This window comes from Triplophysa rosa, linkage group LG12, assembly GCF_024868665.1.
Source record: "Triplophysa rosa linkage group LG12, Trosa_1v2, whole genome shotgun sequence".
Lineage (NCBI taxonomy): Eukaryota > Metazoa > Chordata > Actinopteri > Cypriniformes > Nemacheilidae > Triplophysa > Triplophysa rosa.
The window spans coordinates 12,998,251-13,022,133 of NC_079901.1; the positions used below are offsets into that span (position 1 = coordinate 12,998,251).

Below are 23,883 nucleotides of genomic sequence, written 5' to 3' on the forward strand. Positions count from 1 at the left end.
TTTTTATTTCACTAGTGTTTGTAAGAGGTATTTCAGTAAAACATATGAATGAATGTCACTAAGTTCGATCGATGTTTTTATTTCACTAGTGTTTGTAAGAGGTATTTCAGTAAAACATATGAATGAATGTCACTAAGTTCGATCGATGTTTTTATTTCACTAGTGTTTGTAAGAGGTATTTCAGTAAAACATATGAATGAATGTCACTAAGTTCGATCGATGTTTTTATTTCACTAGTGTTTGTAAGAGGTATTTCAGTAAAACATATGAATGAATGTCACTAAGTTCGATCGATGTTTTTATTTCACTAGTGTTTGTAAGAGGTATTTCAGTAAAACATATGAATGAATGTCACTAAGTTCGATCGATGTTTTTATTTCACTAGTGTTTGTAAGAGGTATTTCAGTAAAACATATGAATGAATGTCACTAAGTTCGATCGATGTTTTTATTTCACTAGTGTTTGTAAGAGGTATTTCAGTAAAACATATGAATGAATGTCACTAAGTTCGATCGATGTTTTTATTTCACTAGTGTTTGTAAGAGGTATTTCAGTAAAACATATGAATGAATGTCACTAAGTTCGATCGATGTTTTTATTTCACTAGTGTTTGTAAGAGGTATTTCAGTAATACATGAATTTCACTAAGGTACGACAATGTTTTTATTTCACTGGTGATTGTGTCATTTCAATTATTATCACTTCTAAAGTTCTGTATTAGCTGTTGCTAAACATTTATTTTAATTATTGTTTGCCTGCAGACGCTCTGGTGGGTCTTGGTAGTTTTGTCATGGTAAAACCATGGTAAAACCACATCGGATGTGCTCATGCTTCATTGGCACGAGACACTCTGCCTTGATAAACTGTAAAAAAAAATTGTGCCGTTTGTAAAATAAAATATACACAACATGTGCTTTAAAACTCTTGTTTTAGTGGGTATCAGTGTGCGCATGCCAGCAGATTATATCGGATTTGAATCTTGTCATGTTAACACGCACATCAATCAGATCACTTAATTTACCTTTCATGTAAACACTACATTCAGTTTGCACAATCTGATTAAATTCAATCCGATGTGTCCATGTAAACGCATCTGATGAGACTAATCTTCATCTGCTTTGAGCGGAATCAGTGAACAGTCTGTGAGCGGGAAATGGAAAACCGGGAGCAGAATACACGATCTCTAGCGGAGCTCTGATAACTTAACCCTTAAATGACTTTATGTTTGTATATAAGTAGCCTGCAGACTGTATATTAAAGTAAAAGCATTCAAAGAGTATCTAATGGCTTCTGTATTTAATGTTTTAAAAGAAATTTTCCTAACTTTGGTTTGTATTTTAAGTTATATGCATTTCTGCAGTTTTCTCACTGAAATACACTATAAAATTCATTTCTGCTGTATATACAGTAGGGTGGAGGGTTTGAAGTCAAAGCTGTTTGTTATTCATAAATTGGCCAGATTGCTTGAAATGTTTCCAGTGAACACCTTAAAATGTCTTGGGTAAGATGGGGAATTTGGATTCCACCCTGATAAAATGAGCTGCCAACCTCCACCCAAGTTCAGCTGTGAAAACAGAATAATACCAAACAAAAAAAAAACTGAAGACACACCTGCTCTTCCACATACTGACACCTAACCCTCCTTGGCAGAGTGCATCAAAGGTATAAAACATTGGATGACTGCTAATTTCCTTCTTTTAAACTCTAACAAAACAGAAATATTACTTATCGCACCAAAATACACACACACAAGAATATCTCGGATTATAACCTGCAAATTGAAGGCTGCACTGATACTCCCAACAAATACAGTTAAAGACCTCGGCGTTATATTAGACAGCAACCTGTCATTTAAAAATCACATCTCAAATGTCACAAAAACAACCTTCTTCCACCTTAGAAATATTGCCAAATTACGAAATATTCTATGTGTTTCTGACGCAGAGAAGCTTATTCATGCATTTGTGACCTCAAGACTTGATTACTGTAATGCACTACTTAGTGGTTGTCCTGCATCATCAATAAACAAACTACAGTTAGTTCAGAATGCAGCTGCCAGAGTTCTAACCCAGAAAATACGATCACATAACCCCAATGTTATCAACCCTTCACTGGTTACCCATTAAGTATCGTATTGACTTTAAAGTTCTTTTAATTACTTATAAAGCCTTAAACGGTTGAGCCCCTACCTACATAACAGAGCTTCTACCACACTACAACCCATCACGCTCTCTAAGATCTCAAAACTCCAGACTTTTGATAACACCTAGAATAACTAAATCCACCAAAGGGGGTAGAGCTTTCTCATACGTAGCACCTAAACTCTGGAATAGCCTCCCCGATACTATTCGAGGGTCAGACACACTCTCCCAATTTAAATCTAGATTAAAGACACATCTTTTCAGCCAAGCATTCACTAATACATAGCTAATGAACAGCAGATACGCTAATTATTCTCTTTCTGCCCCCGCCTCGTGATACCCATCCCGAGGTAGGGAGAGATTCCGCCAGGCCCAGATGAACGTCATATGCCCATCCCCAACTAGAAATTACGCCAGCTACATCTGAAAATCCCGTGCCATCCTCCTGCAGACTGACTGACCATCCCAGCTCCATCTCAGGCAATTCCATCACCACCCAAGAGAACAGCGACCATCTGACCATCCCAGCTCAGACAATTCCTCCAGACTACTTGTCACATTAATGCTAAATTTACAATACTTGGTATTTAATGCTAAACTTACATCACATGACAGCAGTTTGAAGTTATGGCTGCACTCAGTGACTTTGATTGGAGGTTGCTGGGTGGGTGTTTGTAGGGAGTGGGGGGGCTTGCTGGTTGTGGTTCGGGGCGTTTCATTTGTTGGGGCTGTGTCGGTCTGGTTTGGTCTTGTTTTGTGGTCGATGTCGGACAACGGAGGAATAAAGTTACATTATGCCATTACTATTTTTCCATGGTTGTTCCTCTGTTGTCTGTTGTTGATCGCGGAATGGGACCGGGTTGGACCTGCACGGTTTAAGCAGGAGGGGTTTCCTGGGTCGTGGCTGGTGGGCTCTCCCTGTTCTTCTTGGACGTTGCTCGGTGGCTTTTGGTCGGGGTCACTGAGTGCAGCTATGACACGACAGAGGAGATCTGGCCCTCCCGGCTGAGCCTGGTTTCTCCCGAGTTTTTTTTTTCTCCATTTATTCATCATTGGAGTTTGGGTTCCTCGCCACAGCAGGGCAGTGTTGGCTTGCTCACCGGGAGACTGCATTTATTTATTTATTAGATATTATTTATTAGAATGATCTTGCTTGGTCTATAAACACCATGCACTGTGCTGTTTTACCTTTCTGTGTTTTTATGTTTTTCTTATTTGCTCCTGTAAAGCTGCTTTGGAACAATGCACATTGTGGAAAGCGCTATATAAATAAATTGAATTGAATTAACCCTCAACTTTTCTCATTTAACATTGAAACAGTATTATTAAATAGCTCCTTCAAGGGAGAGTTGCACAAAAATTCTGTCATCATTTACTCACCATTTTGTCATTTCAAACCTGTATGACTTTCTTTATTCTGCATATTACAAATAGATATTTTGAAGAATGTTGGTAAGAATGTCCATACAATAGAAGTTAATGGGTGCCGTCGTTGTTCGGTTACCAACATTCTTAAAAAAATATCTCTTTTTTTTGTTTTGCAGATGAAAGAAAGTCATGCATGTAATGACAAGAGGGTGAGTAAATAATGACAGAATTTTCATTTTGGGGTGAACCATCCCTTTCATGCTGTTCACTCCTAAATACTTCAATAAATGATGCTTTGTTTACTAGGCTAATTGTTGGCCCTAATACATACAGTACTTTTAAAACTGGGGTTGCTTTTGAATCTCAAGACAGTAGGCTACTGGTTGAATTGAAGTATTAGAATAATGTGTTCAATCGATGAGGGATGCTTAAGTGAGGTGGCGTCTTTATAAACTAATTTCTGCTAAGTTATGATTCTCCACAGTCTAGGGTTGGGAAAAGAAAATATTTTCCATTCACAACAAGCCGTTAAATTGTTAGAAAATAATTGCACACCCAAGGTGGTAATCCTCTTCACAACCTAGCTTTTACACTGTGGGTGTAGATGAGTAATTCAACAGATCAGACTCAATTACCTATTCCGCTTACACCACAGTTACCAAAACACATTGTTGGTGTGGTTCTAGCAATGTTTTTGTTAAACACCAACATTGACATGAGTAAATTGTACGCTAAATTCACCGAGTTTAGGGTAGTCGGTTTGCAACTCTGCGACCAAACCAAAATTTCTGATCATCCGATTACTCATTGAGAGAGGTTAATCGCCTCTTGTTTCCACTGCACACTGCAAAACAAGTGATGCACAACAAAGCTGAAAATTAAATGACTCAGAAATTGACTCAAATTCGGATGAAAATCATGTAGTAAGCCTGGCAAAAACCACAAATAAAAAAATCTTGCTATTTAATAGGAACACTAAATAACAAATACAAGTAAAAGAAAATCAACAACAAAAAAATGTATCAACTCTCCTACTAACCAAAAACATTGATAACTTCAAAGGAAATGGTGAAACAAAACATGGCAACACAAAAAGAGACACACACACATATACAATTGTAATAATGTATGTTAGGACAAATCAGTGTAATGCTGTGTTCACACCAAACGCAAATTAAGCGATTTGCAGAAATAGATTACATCCAAAGTCAATGCAAAGACGCACCCGCGGCAGGCGATGCCAATGACGTGAATCAGGCGGCGTGATTGATGTACGTTCCGCGCAAGGAGAAAATTTTCAACTCAAAGAGCTCAAAGACACTTACTGTTTGGCGGGTCCGGACGCGTGAAGACACTTCCTTTCGCGTGATGTTTTTCACACCACTCATGCGAAAATAACAAACTTTTCCCATGAGTGATAAAGAGCGTGGAACGCGTTTGTTCGTATTTGGTGTGAACCCAGCATAAGGGCTAGACCTGTTCTTTTCATTTGAACTGGTTCTTTTAAAGTCATACAAGTAGTTCTAACCCATCTTTAAAAATAAGGTTTACGCTTAGGGCTTTTCAGCTGTATTTGTATGTTTTTATTGTCTCAGTCACCCAGTTCCTCTTTTCTGCCTTTTTTTACCAACACATGCATTTATGAGGATTTGTGGGCAAACATTTTATTGTCATTTCATGTTCCACCTAAACATTCATCTAGAGCAGGGTTGGGTTGTTCCTTTAACTTTGCGCTGTCCTTTTTCTGCATATTCCCTCCCCTTCTCCTCCGTTTTTCTCCAATGTTTTTCTAATATTTGCCATTTCTTTCATTTCTAGCGCAGGAGAAGATCCGCAGAGAACGGATACTTCAGAGATAACATTAAAATGATTTTATTCTTAAATCAGGTAGGTCTTGCCAACTGTAGTTTTGGTTTTAAATGTTCTTTATGATACATCTCTGTTGTGGTACTTATGTTAGAGATGTCACTAAGATTTGTTCAGTACTAACATTATATTATCATCTTCGAGAGCAATATATATTAACTCATAAATTCTCTGCATACTGTATATCACAAAAAAGAAGGCTTTTTTGAAACATGCTTTACGCACTAAAGAAGTGTGACCTTTTAGCTGATTTTTTATGTTTTAACATACCCTTTTAAATCTGCACGTTTATGCATGCAAATGCCATTCTTGTGCCATTCAGCTAAAGCTGTGAACCTGAAAAGACGTATGTGTTTATTATGTATAATGTATTTATTGAGTAGCCTGCCGATTGCATCAAGGCTAAGTAATCTATTGCAGCTTTTCTCTCTTATGATTTAAGACTCATGACAAAATAATTTATTGTCTTTCTGTGTCTGTACAGTCAGAAGGAAGAGTGGCACACATACATTATTATTTTGACAACCTGTGTTAAAACAGTGGCTTTAATTGGATGATCTACATTTCTGGCCAAATCGACCAAGCATTTTGCTCAGCTCCACCCTTGACTACTACCAAAACCCATACAGGTCATTATAGACTTTGATTTGGTTTTTAGTTTTATTTCTGATTTATACAGTATCTCTGTATTTCTGCTTTTCCTACTGAAAAGCAGTGCAATAATAAGAGACATTGAAGGGTGGAGTGTTTTCAAGGTAGGGCTGTATTTCTAAATTTGCCAGATTGCTTGGAATGTTTCAGTGAACACCCGAAAACAACATGAAAAAAAGATGTGACATTTCGATTCTTCTCTGGAGAAATGAGACGCCAGCCTCCACCTGATTGGCTCTGAACAAAGAATTCTGACCTTAACCCAAAAACAGCTGAAGACACTCCTGCTTTTCCACAAACACTTTACTAACCCTAAAAGCTTTTCTCATTTTACTTAATTTAATATACCCTCTTTTTATGCTGTTCCTTTCTAGCTAAAATACTTCAATTAATGTAGCTTTGTGTACTGTGCTGTTGGCCCTAATTCTGACTTACAGACCTTTTGAAACTTGTCTTACAGTGTTAATTGGATCATTCTCAGTTTTGATTCCTATTGAATCTTAAGCCGGTATTGGTTGAAATAAACTATTTGCACGGTGTGGCTGTTGCACTGCAGCCTCGTGCGTCTGCCCTAACCACAGCCATGCTAATATAGAGCTATATCACACAGCTATGAGAGCAATATTGCATTTTTACATCAGTTCGACTGATAAATCAGAAACAACATCGGAGTGTCTTTAAAACTCTCCGATTTTTTAAGGAACTGGGGGACTACTTTCTTCTGCCACGAATTCCAGCCCAGCATACAGTTAAACAAACCTGCGTTACTAATTCTAAACTGTCACATATTTTAAATTTACGCTGTGCTGCTTCAGTGAAGTAAGCTGCATGAGTAAGACCTCGGTCACGTTCATATTGAGCTTTAATAAGTTTTTCTGAAATCGGTCAAACCATAGACATTACCTGAGAAGTTCAAGTAAATATGCTAGAAACCTGCGTTCATTCAAGGACTTTCATTTATTGCATGGACTGAAAAAGAGGATAATTTTAGTGTCAAAAATGGATTTGTACAGTTGAGTTGAGGTAAATTTTACCGTCTTTTATGTAATGCTGTTAAATTGAAGCAGAAATATCCCTAACATCAGCAACAAATAAAAGTCGTTCAGATACATGTGAAAGTTGTGTTGTTATAGCAACAGAAGACGCTTTTTCTTTCAGAATCATCATAAGCCCCGCCCATTCGCTTTTCCTCAGAGGGCCTCACACCCTTCTTGATTATCACACAACAAAAGACATTGATCAGATGTTTAATGTCAAGATATTTGTCTGTATGCTTGCTTTCTCTTTTCTGACCTTTCTTACTAACACGTGCATTTTAAATCCTCTGTAAGCAAAAGATTTCATTCTCATTTCATATCGATACATTCATCTCAATCTAGAGCTATTTGCATTTGATTATATCTAGGGTACGAGAAGACACATCAGGTACAGTATAGGTCTTGCCTACTGCGATTTTGTTTTTGAATGCTCCTCTTCATGCCACAGTTCTGTTACTTATTCCAGCCTGATGTTAGAGATTTCACTGTTAGATTTGTTAACATTTCTTTCCAACCTCGTCTTATAGGAAATACGTACCTCTGTACACCGTTTGCAGCGCCACAAAATACGTAACATCAGGTACATATTGCAACCCAGTATCACTATTTCCAACAACAGTAATGTTAACAACACCATATTATATTATATTGGGTGTTATGGTTTTTAATTTAATCCGACGTCGTATTTTATATATGTTTATTATTATGTATGCACATTTTGGGTGTGTTCATATATGCCATGTTTGGTTCGATTAAAACGAACTCTGGTGCGATTGCTCTGTTAGTGCGGTTTATTTGTGTAAGTGTGAACGCTGCCACCCGAACCCTGGTGCGCACCAAACAAGCGGACCGAGACCGCTGTAAAGATGGGTCTCGGTCCGCTTTCAAATGAACTCTGGCGTGGTTTGATTGAAACATGAACGCAACACGGACCAAAGGCATCGAACCGAACCAAAACCAGGAAGTGATAACAATAGAAAATCAAGTGATGTGTTCATATAAAAGGAGTGTTTATTATATATGTGCTTGCGCATGTAACAGAGGAATTCCTGACGCCGTTTTGACTGTTTTAAACACTTCATGAGGTCTTCGCGAGTTACCGGCTTGCTAAAAATACCCTCATATGCGCAGGCATAGACTGAGCATGTATAACCCATGCAGCACTGTGCACACAGCATTGTTTTGGATGTCCGGTAAGTTCCGTTTTAAAAAATAAATCATAAAAGCTGTCCAATCACGTTGCGACTTTACACGTAAGCTGTTAGGTTTGATATCTTTAGGTTCGCTGTTAAAATGCCAGCCTGAACACTAAGCGAACCAGCACCAAATGTTTTATTTTTATTTTTTGGTCCGGACCAAAATAACCAAAAGAGCCGAACTAGAAAACGCACCCTTTACATGTATTTGAGCACATAACCCACCCCCGCCCTAAACCTTACAGTTTGTATATTACAAACTATAAAACACAACACGTAACAGGAATATAACGCTACACTGTTTGTTCAAAAAGTGAAATTATTCCAAGCATTATGAGGCCAAAGAACAGATCCGAAAGTGATCCCCTTCTCTCCACTCAGAGAATGGCCTCCTCGTGGACACTGGCTCAGGGCGCCTCTCTGGCAGACATATGTAGTGCTGCGGGTTGGGCTACGCCCAGTACCTTCGCAAGGTTTTTCAACCTCCGCGTGGAACCAGTGTCAGCCCGTGTCTTACACGCTGCCGGCATATAAGACCGGCAACTGGTTTGGGCGTACGCCTGCGAAAGCACTTTCTCCCCTCTCCAGGCGAGTCTAGTGCGAGTCTAAGTGAATCTTAACCTCCCTACTTCCCCCCTTAGGGCGAAGTATAGGCATCCCATCCATCACTAAGCATTGGCATTTGTGGTAACAGACCGGGCGGAGCAGTCTGTTAGAACCAAGTCCAGTACTGGTAGAGTCACCCCTGCTCAGGTGGACCCCTATACTAGGACTGTTGCCCCATACGTAGTGACTCCCCTGCAGGGTCGTCCCGTATGTTGAGTTCCTCACTCTGGGTTCCCCTGTCGGCGAACCTGTGACCTCCCCTCCGGTGGTTTACCCCACCTGGGTTCTGTCCCCCCATTCGGTCTGACACAAATTCTCACATGTTGTTCTCCCCACTGGTGAGACCATGTTGGTGTCTCCACATGTAACCTCCCCTTGTGGTAGGATGTGGCCTCCTTAACACACTCTTCAACGAGGAGAGCAGTGTTCTTATGGCACCGGATGGCGTCTCGCTAATAGAGATGAACGCCACTGCCCGTGATGGGCGTTGGTACAAGTATGCTACTAGTACTTATCCCACTGGAAGATTACGTCTCACAGTAGCACTCACTTGTGACTCGCTAGTCCAGTCAGTGTCACTCCGCTTGAGGTCGTGATATGGCTCAGCGCCATGGCGTGTAAAGATAGGTCCCCAGTCTGTCTCTCAACACAACGTCGAGAGACCGACTGAAGGGGAACGTCTCGGTTATGACTGTAACGTCCGTTGCCTGATGGAGGGAACGAGACGTTGTGTCTTCATGCCACAACGCTTCGCCGACCCGCTGCAGCGACCTGGAGATGTCTCTCAGGTTCCTCAGTCCAAAGGGTGAGTGAATGGCCGCCGCCATCTCCCTTTTATACCCGTATGCACGGGGCGGGGGACTGGCGTGCGTGTGCCATTCGCCAAGCCCATTGGCGTTTTAAAATTCCTCTCAGAGATGATAGGTTCTTAAGATCAAACCTCAGTCTGTCTCTCCACACAACTTCTCGTTCCCTCCATCAGGGAACGGAGGTTACAGTCGTAACCGAGATGTTAGGTGCTCTAAAATATCTATTGAAGTACAAATAATAAGTATTCAAAAAATCGTTTTAGAGACAAATCGTGACACTGATACGCATGCTCTAAGCGGACCATTACAGTTCTTCTCTTTAGCGTCCCCAGTGGACTTTTGTGTCTCAAAACTGTAGCAGTATGTACCTGATGGTAAGTTTTTTGTGTCGCTGCAAAAAGTTAAGAGGTATGTATTTCCTATGAGACCAGGTTGTTTCTTTCTCATATGTATGAACGTAGGCCTTCTCATGAATCTCTATAAATATATCAGAATCTCTTACAAGAGGAATTACAGCAATGCAAGTAATTTATTGAGTAAATAAGCAAGATGCCTCAGATTTTTCCATCATCACCAACGCAGTCTTCTCAAATAAAGGATGTGTGGTCTGCTCTTAGCAGATGTTTCCCATTTTTACTTTACCATTTATGCATGTAAATGCCATTCATATGCTGCACAGCTAAAACCATAAACCTAAAATGGATTTATATATTTAGTATTTAATATGAGTAGCATGCATATTAAATCAAGGTCAAAACACTGACAGTATAATTTATAACACTGAATGAAAATAATTTATTCCATCTTCTGTCTCTTATAATTTAAGACATTAAAGGTGTCATGAATTGGCCTTAGTATATCGCTTTATACTTTTGTATGAGGTCTACTTATGACGTTCGCGTGGTTTTTACATTAAAAACATCAAAATCAAGAAGTAATAGGCTATTTTCTACCCGGGTTTTTAGGCCGGCTCGACAAACGCTTGGTTTTAATGGGCATGCCGCATTGAAGACCTGGAAGTAAACGCCCACTGCTATGATTGGATAGCAGTTTGCGTAGTAAACTTAGTTGAAGCCTTCTGTGAATTTGGTTAGACACGTAATGTTAGGTTACACATTAGCCCTATTCGCACGGGATTAGAATTATCTGGGGACCTCGTGTGATTTATAAATTACCTCCCCACATCTATTTCATGTGGCGCATTCGCACAGGATAAGTGAAGCCTGTGATTTTACTCAAATTTCCTGACTTATTTCCCGGATGTGATGGCAAGGCTTGCGTATAGTTTGGATAGCCTATTGTTGTATGGTGTTTAATGATACATGACCTTACCTGTCAGCATTTGAGACCCGTGATCGTGAACCAGACAAAAGATCACCGCGATTGCGGGTCTCAAATTTAGATTTTTTTAGATTTAGAAATTTTTTTAGAAATGTGACGACTTCCCATGATAAATAAACAAACGGGAGACTCCCAGCCAAAACGACAGTGTTGGCAGGTATGGATATGACCCAGCACCCAAAATAATATCAAAACAGCCTCCATTATTTGCAAACGAAAAAAAATTATATATGAGCCCACCAAATCACAGAGATGCCGATTTGCACGGGACTAATATTATCATAGGACCTCTGTGTTTGTCAAAATATGGCAATTTATGGAGGAATTTTTACTTTACAAATTGCAGACATGGCCTGCATAGGATTAAGCTCACAGACAACCTCTGCAATTATTACAAATGACTAGAGATCCCCAGGTAATACTAATCCAGTGCAAATAGGGCTATCAGGGCATATCAAGCGATCTCTAACAAAGCAATAGTGACGCATAGTACAAATATGTTTTACTCACATAAGATTGCTGCGCCATTCCTATCGGATCCAATATTGACGGCACAGCACTTTTTAATTTTAACCTAGGCCTTGTTCACAAAAGAATCCGTGGTGAAATGAAGCAAACAAATGATCAATGTTTTACCCATGTGAGCTGGAACGTCTTTAAAAATAAACTTCAACCACGCATTACTAATGTCGGAATCCAAAGGAAGGTTATGCAGTGACTGTGTTGCGATCTTTAACAGCATGTTTATTGCTTGCTCGCTCTATCTGGTTCCGCGCAACTTGTTACTTCAGTACTGTCATGCGTGAACCTGTGGGCGGGGCTAGAGCAGTAGTCGTTGATATTCTTCTGTGGAGTCGGTGTTCAACCTATCTATGACAGATAGATGCATTCCAGGACCTGGCATTCGCTGGGCCTGGTGTCAATAACAGTTGTAATTTCAGTGACCAGGGCGTTTTCAGTTCTGACACTTACAGGATGTTCGCTTGAATACGATTCCCTCTTATATAACAAAAGCTTGGGTTAAAATTAATGTCTTAATTCATGACTCCTTTAAGATTTTAATTGATTAATCTCATCATCTCATTGGTCATTTTCCAATAACATTCATAGCTTCCCATGAATGTTACTTGCCTTTAATAAAATTGAAGAAAAGTGGCACATATTTGATCTTTACAACCTGTGTCATACAGTAACACTGGCTTTAAAATGTGTTGAATGATCTACATTTCTGACCAAATCCTCTCAGCACTTGTTCAGATCCAGCCTTTGTACAGATATGAACTTTGTAGTTTGTAATTTGGGTTGTACAGTATGACTGTATTTCTGCCTTTGCTTCCCTAAGATTCTGCTGTGTTGTATGGTGGAGGGTTTGAGGGCAAGGCTTTTTTGTTATTCATTAATTGTACAGATCTCTTGGAATGTTTCTGGTGAACACCCGACAATAATATGAAGGAAATCGGAAAATTAGATTCCTTTCTGATGAAAAGAGCTGTCAGACCCCACCCCACGGCTGTGACCACAAAATCCTATAAAAAAAAACAACTGAAGACACGCCTGCTTTTAACTGAGCCATGGAAAGTTCATGTCCTATCAGGGACTCTGTAGCTTTTCCTCATACACTTGAGTAACACTTAACCCTCAGCTTTTTACCAATTAACATCATCATTGTTAACAGTATTATTAAATAAACCCCGGTATTATTAAAAATGTGTGTGATCAATGAAGGATAAATAGGAAATAAACGACTTTACAAAGTATTAAAGTGGCCCTAACACACGCGGTTTCTGCCAATCTCATATTAATCTTGAGTACCTATATAGTAGTATTGCATACTTCGTATCTTCGAAGAGTATTTAGTTTGATCACATTTATAAAAGATTATAAAAGAACTGTACGAGTATTTCCGAAATCATACGGCGCGTGCGGGGGGGAGGGGTAGGCTGAACTAAAGCACATTGCCAACAAAACACAGACATCAGTTTCACTCACCGCATACGGTTCATGTCCGGCATCTTTTAGCGCTGGGACGGCAGGCACATGCACAGATAGGGCTCAACCTGTGCAGAGCACATGCCCTTTTTGCCCTTATACTCCGAAGTGCCCTTTTATGGTGCTGTTGTTTTTTTCATTAAATCAGTGCTATTGGTCACCCTTTACTAGCAATGGGAAGTCCGGCTTTTTTCTCGAGGATCGACCGGTTCACTGAAAAGAACCGGTTCAAAAGAATGATTCATTCACGAACCGGCCATCACTACCCTTTACGTCTGTCTGCCTGTTTTACAAATATTTAGCCAATGATATGTTAAAAAGAGCTTGTGACTAAATCTTGTTGGATACGCATACGCTCAAACTGTCAGTAAAACCTCATGGCTCTAGCACGCTCTGTCTTGACTGAACTGCAGTTCTTTTCACGGCAGCTGAACGTCTTGCAAGGGTAATGTTGTCATTAAATAAAGATCTTGTTGTTTGAACAAGTACAGAGTTTTCTTTACACCGTTCTTATACGGCGTGATTTTAAACGGTTGCTTTGACGCGTACAGTATAGATACAGCTTCTAGTTGCGTGGCGCAATGCTACAACGGTTCCGTCTGGTAACTGGGAAGAAAAATCAGCCCTGGCATTTTTAGGCCCACATCGGCCCTCCACCGAATCTGTCGCCGGTGGGGGGTGGGCTTTGAAGTTTCACACGTTGCGTGCATTCGCATCTATAATGCGTCCAACTAAGCGGACAACGCCTCCGTTACGGCCCCATACATTAGCGGCAAACGCATTCGTTACGGCCCCATACATTAGCGGCCACAGCCTCCGTTCCGGCCCCATACATTAGCGGCAAACGCATCCGTTACGACCCCATACATTAGCGGCCACAGCCTCCGTTCCGGCCCCATACGTTAGCGGCCCACCGGGAAAACGCCCGGTATGCCAGATGGCCAGTCCGCCCCTGGCTACACCTTATACACGGGGGCTGCGTCACTGATCTGACCAGTATTACGTTCTCCTTCGTGCTTGAATGAACAAAAACACACAAGATTATGACTTAAAGCACATTTTGTTTAGTATTTGTGTAAGCACAGACCAAATTGGGGAACGTGTCAGATCTGCGCAGAGCGTCAGCTCTTAAAGGGGCCGCATTCTTAAACTTGCTACTGTGACTCCTGTCACTAATGATAATCTAAGAACAAAAGAAAAGAAGAAATCAATGTTTTTGTAGCTTTAATGAGTAATCTTCTGTATTTAATTTAGAATTTAGCAAGACTGTTAAGTGTTTGAGAACTTCATTCAATTTCTTTATATTTTCTACCTGTAAATCTAAAGCTTTTGAGACTATTATTTTGTTTCATTTAATTTGTCATTAAGATGTGATCAATAAAGGGGGGGGGGTGCCCTTTTTCAGTTTCAGCACATGCCCCTCAAAGGTTCTGTGCACGGCCCTGGACGGCTCCATATATCAGTTTCAAACGATCTCCAAATCCAGCATTATATCCACCGTTTATATAACATTCATCACCCAAATGCAGTGAACAAACAAACACCTGAACTTCGCGAACGTATGATTTCTCACTCTCTCCTGCACACAAGTGAAAGTGATGTCTGCGCATGCTCCTTCTCCTGCTCTCCTTGCTGCCGCGTGGGCGTGCCGCATGCTTTTTGGGGAGAATTGTCCAATAAGTGACTAAGAAAAATTTTTACAAAACATTTTTATATGTTCGAAAAAAACTACGAAAGCCAATCAGATTTAACCTTACCATTCAACCAATCATAAACGCGGAGAGCACAGGACTCAAGGAAAACGGCTCTGCGCACCTTTTGCGCAGTTTGACTTACTTCCTGTGTTGCCAATTTAGTGATTTTTCAGCCCCCTTAAGCGAGATATTTTCCAAAAGGCGGCTAGCTACAAATCTATGCGCCCATACAAAACAATGTTTCCAAGAACTAGTGATTTATTGTCCTTGTTTGCCCTTGTTCTTTTGAAACATACTTTGTATGGACATATAAACATGAACACATCTCATCTATCAGGCACAGTTTGTTACCTAGACGGATTTTAGCAGTTCAGTGGAAGTGACTGCTGGTTGTGTAGTTTTAAGTGGTCATGTTCACTCACTATTTCATAATTTTTTCACAGATTTATTGCGTGGCTGTATTATGTTTTAACTTTTTTATGTTTACTGTGCATGTGTATGTGTCAAGGCACGTCCTGTTTCTTTACACAACAACATCGCCATCCACTGGCCTGGCGTGCATACTACAGCGTTTTTATCCGTTTTCCTGGATCCGTTTAAATGCAGACCGTTTTGATAACGCTGTCATGTGTACATGAAGCTTTTCAAAAACGCAACGGAAAAACTTTTCCGTTTTTCATCGTGTAAACGTGGACTTAGTTGCGTATTCCCTCTTTTTGTTTTTGATAATGTTTGCCATTTTTTATGACTAACACCGGAGATCTGCAGACTTCCAGTACTTCAGAGATTTTATAAAGACATGATACTTTAGTCAGGTATGTCTTGACTGCAGTTTTATTTGAAATGTTCCTCTTCATGCTACATTTCTGTTGTGATACTGTATTCCTGCATGATGTTAGAGATTTTACTGTAAGCTGTTTTGTCCTAATATTAATATTCTCATCATAAATTCTAGCATTCAAGGCTTCCCTTGTACAAATAAAACTACAGTCTGTCAGAAGTAAGAGTGGCACACATATTATCTTGACAGTCTGTCATAACAGTGGCTTTAAAATGTGTTGGATGATATACTGTACATTTCAGCTTGCATCAGCTGACAATCAGCTGTTTTTGTCCTGTACCAATCCAGTTTAAACAGGCATCATAGCAGTTCTTATAAATAAACGTTCATTCTGCCACCATTCATTGGGTAGCTGCACACACATTTTTTACATGTTATAATGTGGGTTTTATACAAAGATAAAACCCACATTATAACATAAAAAAATGTGTGCGCAGCATTCATCCAACACTGTCTAAAACAAGAGACATTCCTGCTGTATTGTGGGCAGCAGGTTTTGAATGCGTTTTTGTATTTCTTATGACTTTTAATGTCTATTTTCAAGGTTTTATGCCTCATTTATTTAGACAGATTATTAAGTGTTTGAGATTCAAAATGTGTAGATTTTCTAGATCCTGCTGATAGACAGGAATAAGAGCACTGTTTTATGCACTGTATTGTGAAAATAAAATAATGAATTACTTATGGTCTGATGTTTGTATTTTATTATTGCTGTATATCTTTAAAAAGATATGTGGAGAAGGTTGGAAACCCTAAAATAACTGATTCTTCTGTAAAAAAAAAGAAAGATTTGTTGTGAGACCAAGCCATCAGAGGTGTAAATGATACTCACTTTAAATACATTTTAATGTGTGTTCTTAACTTTAGCTTTGTTTGAAGTTATCTCAAAGGTTTTAAACCTCTTCACACAGTGTGCATTTCTAACACAAATATTGGTCAAACAGTAACATAACAATGGCAGCAATTGTTACTCAGAAGGCAGTGACTGTAATAATACCCCGACATTAAAAGCATGTAGCAACAGGTAGTTTAATGGATTAACTGATAAACTTTAATCTTTAAAGTTTGAGTGCTTTTTTCATAAATGAGTATTTTATTATCAAATAAATGAAATGCTTTTTACTTCAATGGCTGGATCAATCACACATGCTGCACAACAATTATTGTAAAGAGGATTTAACATGACAGTAAAAACAAAAGTATTGTAATATGTAGTTCAGTTATCATTGAAGGTTGCTTATCTCACCTCCTGTTTAGTTTGAAGATCTGTACTGTTGATACAGCTGTTAAACACTGAAGATATTGTTGTACTAGCCTCTCTCAAGGAACGCTTGTGATTTTCAACATGTGACCTTAATCACACCAGAGGTCGCCGTTCCTGGCCTTCTCCTTTGTCTATACTGGTCATTTTTTCCCACTAACCACTTATTTTATTTCTATTTCCAAACAAAATCTTTTAATTAATAATTTTCAGACTTTAGCTGAAATTGCACTTTGTTTGGAAGTATTCTTATTTTTATTTTCTGCAAGTTTGTTTTAATTTTGAAGCAAATCCTGTGAAATATGTGCCCTCAATGTGATTGAAATGTGTTTTTAACAGTTTTGAAAGTATTGTGATAGCATTTGAAAATGTGCTGTAAATATGTAATGTTTTTTAGGTGGTGAAATGTGAATGATATAAAGAGTTTGTTGATTTTAGAAAATGTGGTAACTGAAAGTATTTTGTGTGAAACCAGTAAAAATTATTCAGTTTGGTCAACAATTTATTTTTCACTGATTGTTTGAAGAGATTTGAAAACGTGGCTTCAGTATTGGCCACTGCAAGTTAGCAACAATAAATACATGCTCTGTTTTTTGCTTTCCTGTGTACAAAAAAATTATGTTTAAAAACACCTCACGTAGATTATATCTAATCTAATAGGTACATTTGTGATTGTGTAATCACATACTTATCTCTGTAGTTCATTGCGTATGAAATCATTTGGGTTTTTTATCACTCTCCCTGTCTTTTTTGCAACTGAACCATATACAATAAGGTATTGTCAAAACAAAATAAGATTATTGTCAGTTTATTACAGTCGCAAGCAATTTCTCATAGATAAAGTCTAAAACTTTCCAACTTTAGGATAAATGAAGCAAGACTATGACAGGGAGCAGTCTACTGCTGACAGATTGACAAACTTGTGTGGAGATCCATGTCCTTTTTCTGTGATGCTTACACAGGCCACTGATTAAATTTTGTTTTGAAAGCGATGAAAAAATCATTTACTCACCCTCTTGTCATTTCAAACGGCGGTACCCATTGACTTGCATTGGTTTTGTGTCCATACAATAGAAGTGAATGGATACTGCCGTTGTTTGCTTACCAGCTTTCCTCAAAATATATATATTTTTTGCATAAGAAAGAAAGTCATGCAAATTTTAAATGACAAGAGGGTGAGTAAATGATGACAGATTTTCGTTTTTGGGTGAACTATCACTTAATTCAAGTTTAAGATCATTTAGCAACCCAAACAGGTTTTCTCCAATCGGATGAAAAACAGGAACAATTCAAGAGCCAAATCCTTTATGTTAGCCCATAACTTAACCACAAATGACTTCATGCTTCCTTCCTCTTGTGTTTCTTGAGCTGGAGAATGGAGAGATTTATGTGATGAGCCAATCAACAAAAATAGACCCCTTTCCGGCCGACGTCACTGCATTAGCTGGAGGCAAAACAAAGGGAAAATTGGCACAGATTCGGCTACATAAGGAGTTTAAAATATCACTAGGGCTGCAACAACTAATCGATAAAATCGATAATAATCGATAATGAAATTCGTTGTCAATGAATTTCATTATCGATTAGTTGGTCTGTGACGTCACTTGCGAGCTGCGCAGTTATAAATCAAGCGCATCTTCTTACCTTTTAAAATTACCGTTTTAGATGTGTCTCTCCGTGCAGCATGAGCTGCGCAGTTTTAAAGTCAGACGTGTCTCTCCGTGGATGCGTCTCTTCGTGCAGCGCGAGGTGCGCAGTTTTAAAGTCAGATGTGGTTCTCCGTGGATGCGTCTCTTCGTGCAGCGTGAGATGCGCAGTTTAATTGTCACACGTGTCTCTCCGTGCAGCGCGAGGTGCGCAGTTTTAAAGTCACACGTGTCTCCCCGTGCTGCGCGAGGTGCGCAGTTTTAAAGTCACATGTGTCTCTCCGTGGATGCGTCTCCGAGCGGCACAAGTTGTGCTGTTTTAAAGTCAGACGTGTCTCTCCGTGCAGCGCGAGGTGCGCAGTTTTAAAGTCACACGTGTCTCTCCGTGCAGCTCGAGGTGCGCAGTTTTAAAGTCACACTTGTCTCTCCGTGCAGCGCGAGGTGCGCAGTTTTAAAGTCACACGTGTTTTGCATGCATCTCTTCAAGCTGCGCAGTTTTAAAGTTTAAAGGGGAGAGGTGTTTTAAATGACAAAATTAAAGATTATATTAGTAAAACCCAATTTGTGGCGTTTGCACTTTGCAAAGTACATAATAGGCTAAATACCCTGATTTGGTGGTTAATTTAGTTAAGAGGTGGGTAACGAAGTACATTTACTTGAGAACTGTACTTAAGTACACTTTTTGAGTATTTGTACTTAAGTATTACTTTTTCTGTTTACTTTTTACTGTACTTCACTACATTTGAATGACAAATATCTCACTTTTCATGGCACAAAAAAATGATTTCCTTGGCCGACCCTCCCCTCGCTCCCACGTTTGGGAGAGACTATTGTCAGTTGCTTCTAATATGACACACATGAATCAACTCACCAGGTGTGTTAATTATGGAGACATTCACAACATTTTGGGTCAGTTGTGTATAGTTTTCCCATATCTGATTTACTTATCATAAGCAAAAGATGTAATCACATTTTATCCGATTAATCGATTAATCGAATTTTTTTACATAATAATAATAATAATTGCCCAACTAATCGATTATCAAAATAATCGTTAGTTGCAGCCCTAAATATCACCTTGTGTTGGTATTGTTTAGTGCCACAAACGACAGAATAAAGTCTTCAATTTGATATTTTACTACATGCTGCCATTGCTAAACAAAAACACTGACGACAGCTGTAGTTAAACACAATAAAACGAGCGGACTGAACAGAAACGATCATCAAAAATGCCCGCATTTTCCGAATTACTCTTTAGACAACTGAGTCGGGCCGAGTACCAAAACAACCTTGTAGCCAATCAGCAGTAAGGTGCACAACAGTCTAAAAGTGGTAAATCAGATGCTAGACAAGACATTCTATATGACATATTACAGATCCTACACAGAATTAATTCGCTAGATACATATATTACACTTATATGGGTACCAGCTCACGTAGGAGTGAGTTCAACCAACTCTGAGTTCAAGGTTTAACCTAGACTTAGTTGAACCTCCTTATTGAAACAGGCCCCAGGAAGTAGATTTGGATCTGTTGAGATGTTGGAGCAAATGAGCCTGGAGCACATGCAACTGACATCATAGTGACCCCCATGGGCTTACGTCATGTTCTGTAGCGTCAGCATAATTCAGCCATTGTGATGTGTTGCAATGGGAAATCCCTGTTCCTTCCATGCTCTTTCTAGAGGCAATTCTGCCTGTGTATAACCACATTGTTTTTCTTTTTGCCAGATATTATACAAAGACAGTTTTGAATTTAAAAATATTTTAATATATTTTATATTTAAAATAATATTTTTTAGCTGTTGTTTGGTGTAGTATTTTGACACTGCACAGTGTATGTACCAGTGCACAGCTAAACAAGGAGGTTTTTATTTAAATGAAAAAATGTACACATTACATGTTACCAATTAAATCTTGTCGGTACTCCATTGTAGCTCTGATTGAGAGATTGAGTATATTTACACACACACATTGACACAGTTTTTTATTTGACCTATGTAAAATTACACTAGGGGTTGAGTGTTCATTAAGAATAAATACTGGTAAGGAAGTTTGTTTGAGTAGACACATGCACACAGACATAAAGATAAACATTGTTTTAGATTATTTTTCGAAGTAGAAATGTATAGGCGTTTCATTCAGAAATGGACCTCGCAGTAAATTGACAGTTGGAGGGGAGGGGTTAATGGACATTCTGCATCCTCAGAGATGAATCGCTACTCCAGAAGAACATTTCAGATTTTATAAATTGTTCACCAAAAATAACTAGTAAAATGCGCCAACAAAGAAATTCGAGTCATGGGGACTAGCGGATCAGTATTTGTAAATGGGCACTTCATTGCGCCAACTCAGAGTTCCTGGCAGTTTTTGGCTTGAATTATTGTTATGATACTTTTTCATGAAACATATGATGTAGGCTAGAGGTCAGCATTTTGTGGCGTGTGAGATCAGTGCTCAGCCAAAATGGGTGCCAGATGAAAACTGTCTTGTTCCAGTAGAAATTTGGCTCTGGTTGCATCACTCTCTTGTCTACACTACAAGGGTGTATGATGCAAGATTTTGCAAGACTTCGAAAAAGTTTGTACTTACTGCACACACTGGAAAATTGGACCATTTTATTTAAACAGCCACATCTTTTAAAAAGTATCAAATATTTTATTGAAAAAAATCTTTCAGATTTTTACATCAAAACCATTAAAGACTGAAAGTCTTTAAAACCTCTTAAACAGAAGGTTCTGCCTCAGATTTTTTTCCATGCAGTGTGGGTTTGAAAACATCTGTGCTTAACTGTTATCAGTATTTGGCAAAAAATGGCGTTTTATAAACCGATTAAAGCACTGTGTTGTTGTCATGTCCTGACTTGTCATCATTGGTTAAGAGGTGGAGTTAAATTGTGCTGTAGCCTACATAAATTGCCATCCATTTGCTAGTGTATGTCAATTGCTTCATGTACACCTTTTTGTACACAATGATGCTCAACACATCAATCTCATGTATGGGAGCCCACTTTTTAAACTTGGTTTTATTCAACAATGTGGATTTTTGAGCTATACAGTATTTCAACTTTGTTTTGTTTCTTTCTCTCAATTAGTTTTGGTGATCTTGTGTGTGTTTGCTGCATCCTCTGCACAAGGTAAGCACAAAGCACTCTTATAATTTAGGTAATACTGAATTGATTTTGTCAGCCAATGTTGAAACTTTTAAAAGTCACCAGGGAATTGGAAAAATCAGTAGTGTAATTAATAGTTCTGCTGTCTAAAGAACTAAGAAAATTTCAGAATTAATTGTTTTTTAAATGGATTTTATGGAATTTTAATAGATTATTTGTAATATACTATTATTTAATTGTTATTTAATTTAATTATTATTTTATACATTTATCTTCAATGAATATTTTTATGGTTAGTTTTTCTGGACAGAATTTTGGTTTTCTTTAACAATGTTTACATATGTTATAGTAATCAATTAGTGGGGTTTGTATATGGATGGAGGCGGAGACTCTCTTGAATGTGGCGTATTGAGAGAGAGAGAGAGAGAGCGCGCGCAAGCGTGTCTGTAATAAAGGCTAGTGATTAAAGCAAGTCTAAAGGCGGACTCAGAGGACTAGTAACTAGCAAAGTGTACTTGCTCATAGCATACATGCAAATCAGAGCAGATACAGAGTAGGCTACTGAAGAGACGGTCTGCTTTTAGTACATTAAACAGGACCTATTTTGCCAAAAATGAAATATGTAGGGTAGACTGAGTACAGTAGAGACACTTTCTGCTTTTTTCATCACTACACAAAAACTAGATGCTGAAATGAAGTGATTTTACACATGCTATTTTTTGCTTAAGTACTAAAATATAATGAAATGATAAAAGCCACAAGTAGGTTATATTTTCCACAATTAGGGCTTAAACATATGGTGCACTTTGCATTTTGAGACACCTATTCATATTGCTATAAAGCTAGCTAACAATTTATTGCAAATGTAATAAATGACAGTGGTGCATTTTATTCCGATTTATTTAATTGCTTTATTTAATTCAGATTCAGTTAAACAAAACATTGAACACTGTAAAAGACAGCAACAATACAAATGCAAACATAACAGTAAAAATACACTGCGTCTTAACCGTACCCCACTGACATACTCTCGCATTTCTCTAGATTATGCAAAGACCTTGAACGTAATGTCTATCTATAGCACATACAACGTTTGCAATGATATAGGCTACGTTACGTTTAACAATCATAAAAGGATAATAAGTTATTCATTGTGGAACGGACATGAAAATTTACCTTGGAAAAGAACTTTAACCGATATCTTCGGAGTGGAAAGACGCACACCTTTCAAATTTGCCACGATCAAAGAGAATGCTAAAACGAATGCGTGGAGCAAAAATTACGAGTCGGGGTTATTTATTTAAGGTGTTTTAACCGTACACATGTCCCAAATGTACTCCGTTAACTCCCGTTGCATCACGTTAAAAGTTCTACAAATTGCATTGCTACAAAAGATCTTCGCATTTTCTCCAGACGTAAACCTCGGGAGCGTTGTTGTGATATTCTGTAAGTCCGAGAGCGTCTGATACACGTGAGGGAAAAAACATGACAGTAAAAAAGGTCATTTAAACGTCGTGTGCAGTACCGACATCAAAGTAATTCGACACTTTCTGGTCTTGTGGGAGAAAAAATGATATGCGCATTAAAGAACCGCTGCGAGAAGCAACAGCGCTTATCCTTATCCAAAGTGTGTAGTCCTCAAATTCCTCTCGTGAGCGTCTGCGTCCTGCAACACTAAACCACACCCACTACACAGACGCCTTATATAAAGAAAGATCATTCAAAATAGTCACAAATCCACAACCTTCTCTCTGGGCTTTCTTTACCAACTTTACCAAGAAACAGTTCGTCCGATCGAACTTTACCGGGCACGTTGGCTAGGCATTGGAAGAAAGCCCTCTTTTGCCCGCCAGTGGGCGTTTCTAAAACAGCACGTGAAACGAGAAATGCATGTAAACATCAGCAAAAAACACCCACAATAACACAGATATGTCGATATAGTTTCTTTGTCTACGAATTAAAAGTAAACAAAATAATAGCACTAGCACATCACAATTATTATAATAACCTACATATTAGATTATTTAAAAATATATGTAAACAGGTGAAGACCTCATGTAAATATATATTTTTCGAAATATTACATTTACAGTTCTTTATCTGTTTATTGGCATTAATCACATAATTTGTGTACATACAGAGCTAGTCTGGGTGTCCCATTGTACTGTATAGTTATCAGATAACAAGTGGCACTAGAATCTCAATGATGCAACAACCTTGTGATGTTTAAAGCTAGCGCTTTCTTGTTGGATCAAAGAGCATACTCCTTATGCAAAATCCTTAGCTTTGTATACTGTTGTAGGCTACATATATGAGACCATTTAAC

General features: G+C 38.6%; 1 protein-coding gene across 1 annotated transcript in view; it reads left to right on the plus strand.

Annotated features, from left to right (window-relative positions):
- si:ch211-195m9.3 (galaxin) overlaps positions 1 to 23,883 on the plus strand; it is a 74,311-nt gene that overhangs the window by 28,934 nt on the left and 21,494 nt on the right. Inside the window, exon 3 of the mRNA XM_057347360.1 lies at positions 21,540 to 21,581. The gene's annotated coding sequence lies outside the window, so the exon portion shown is untranslated. The remainder of the gene's footprint in view (positions 1 to 21,539; positions 21,582 to 23,883) is intronic.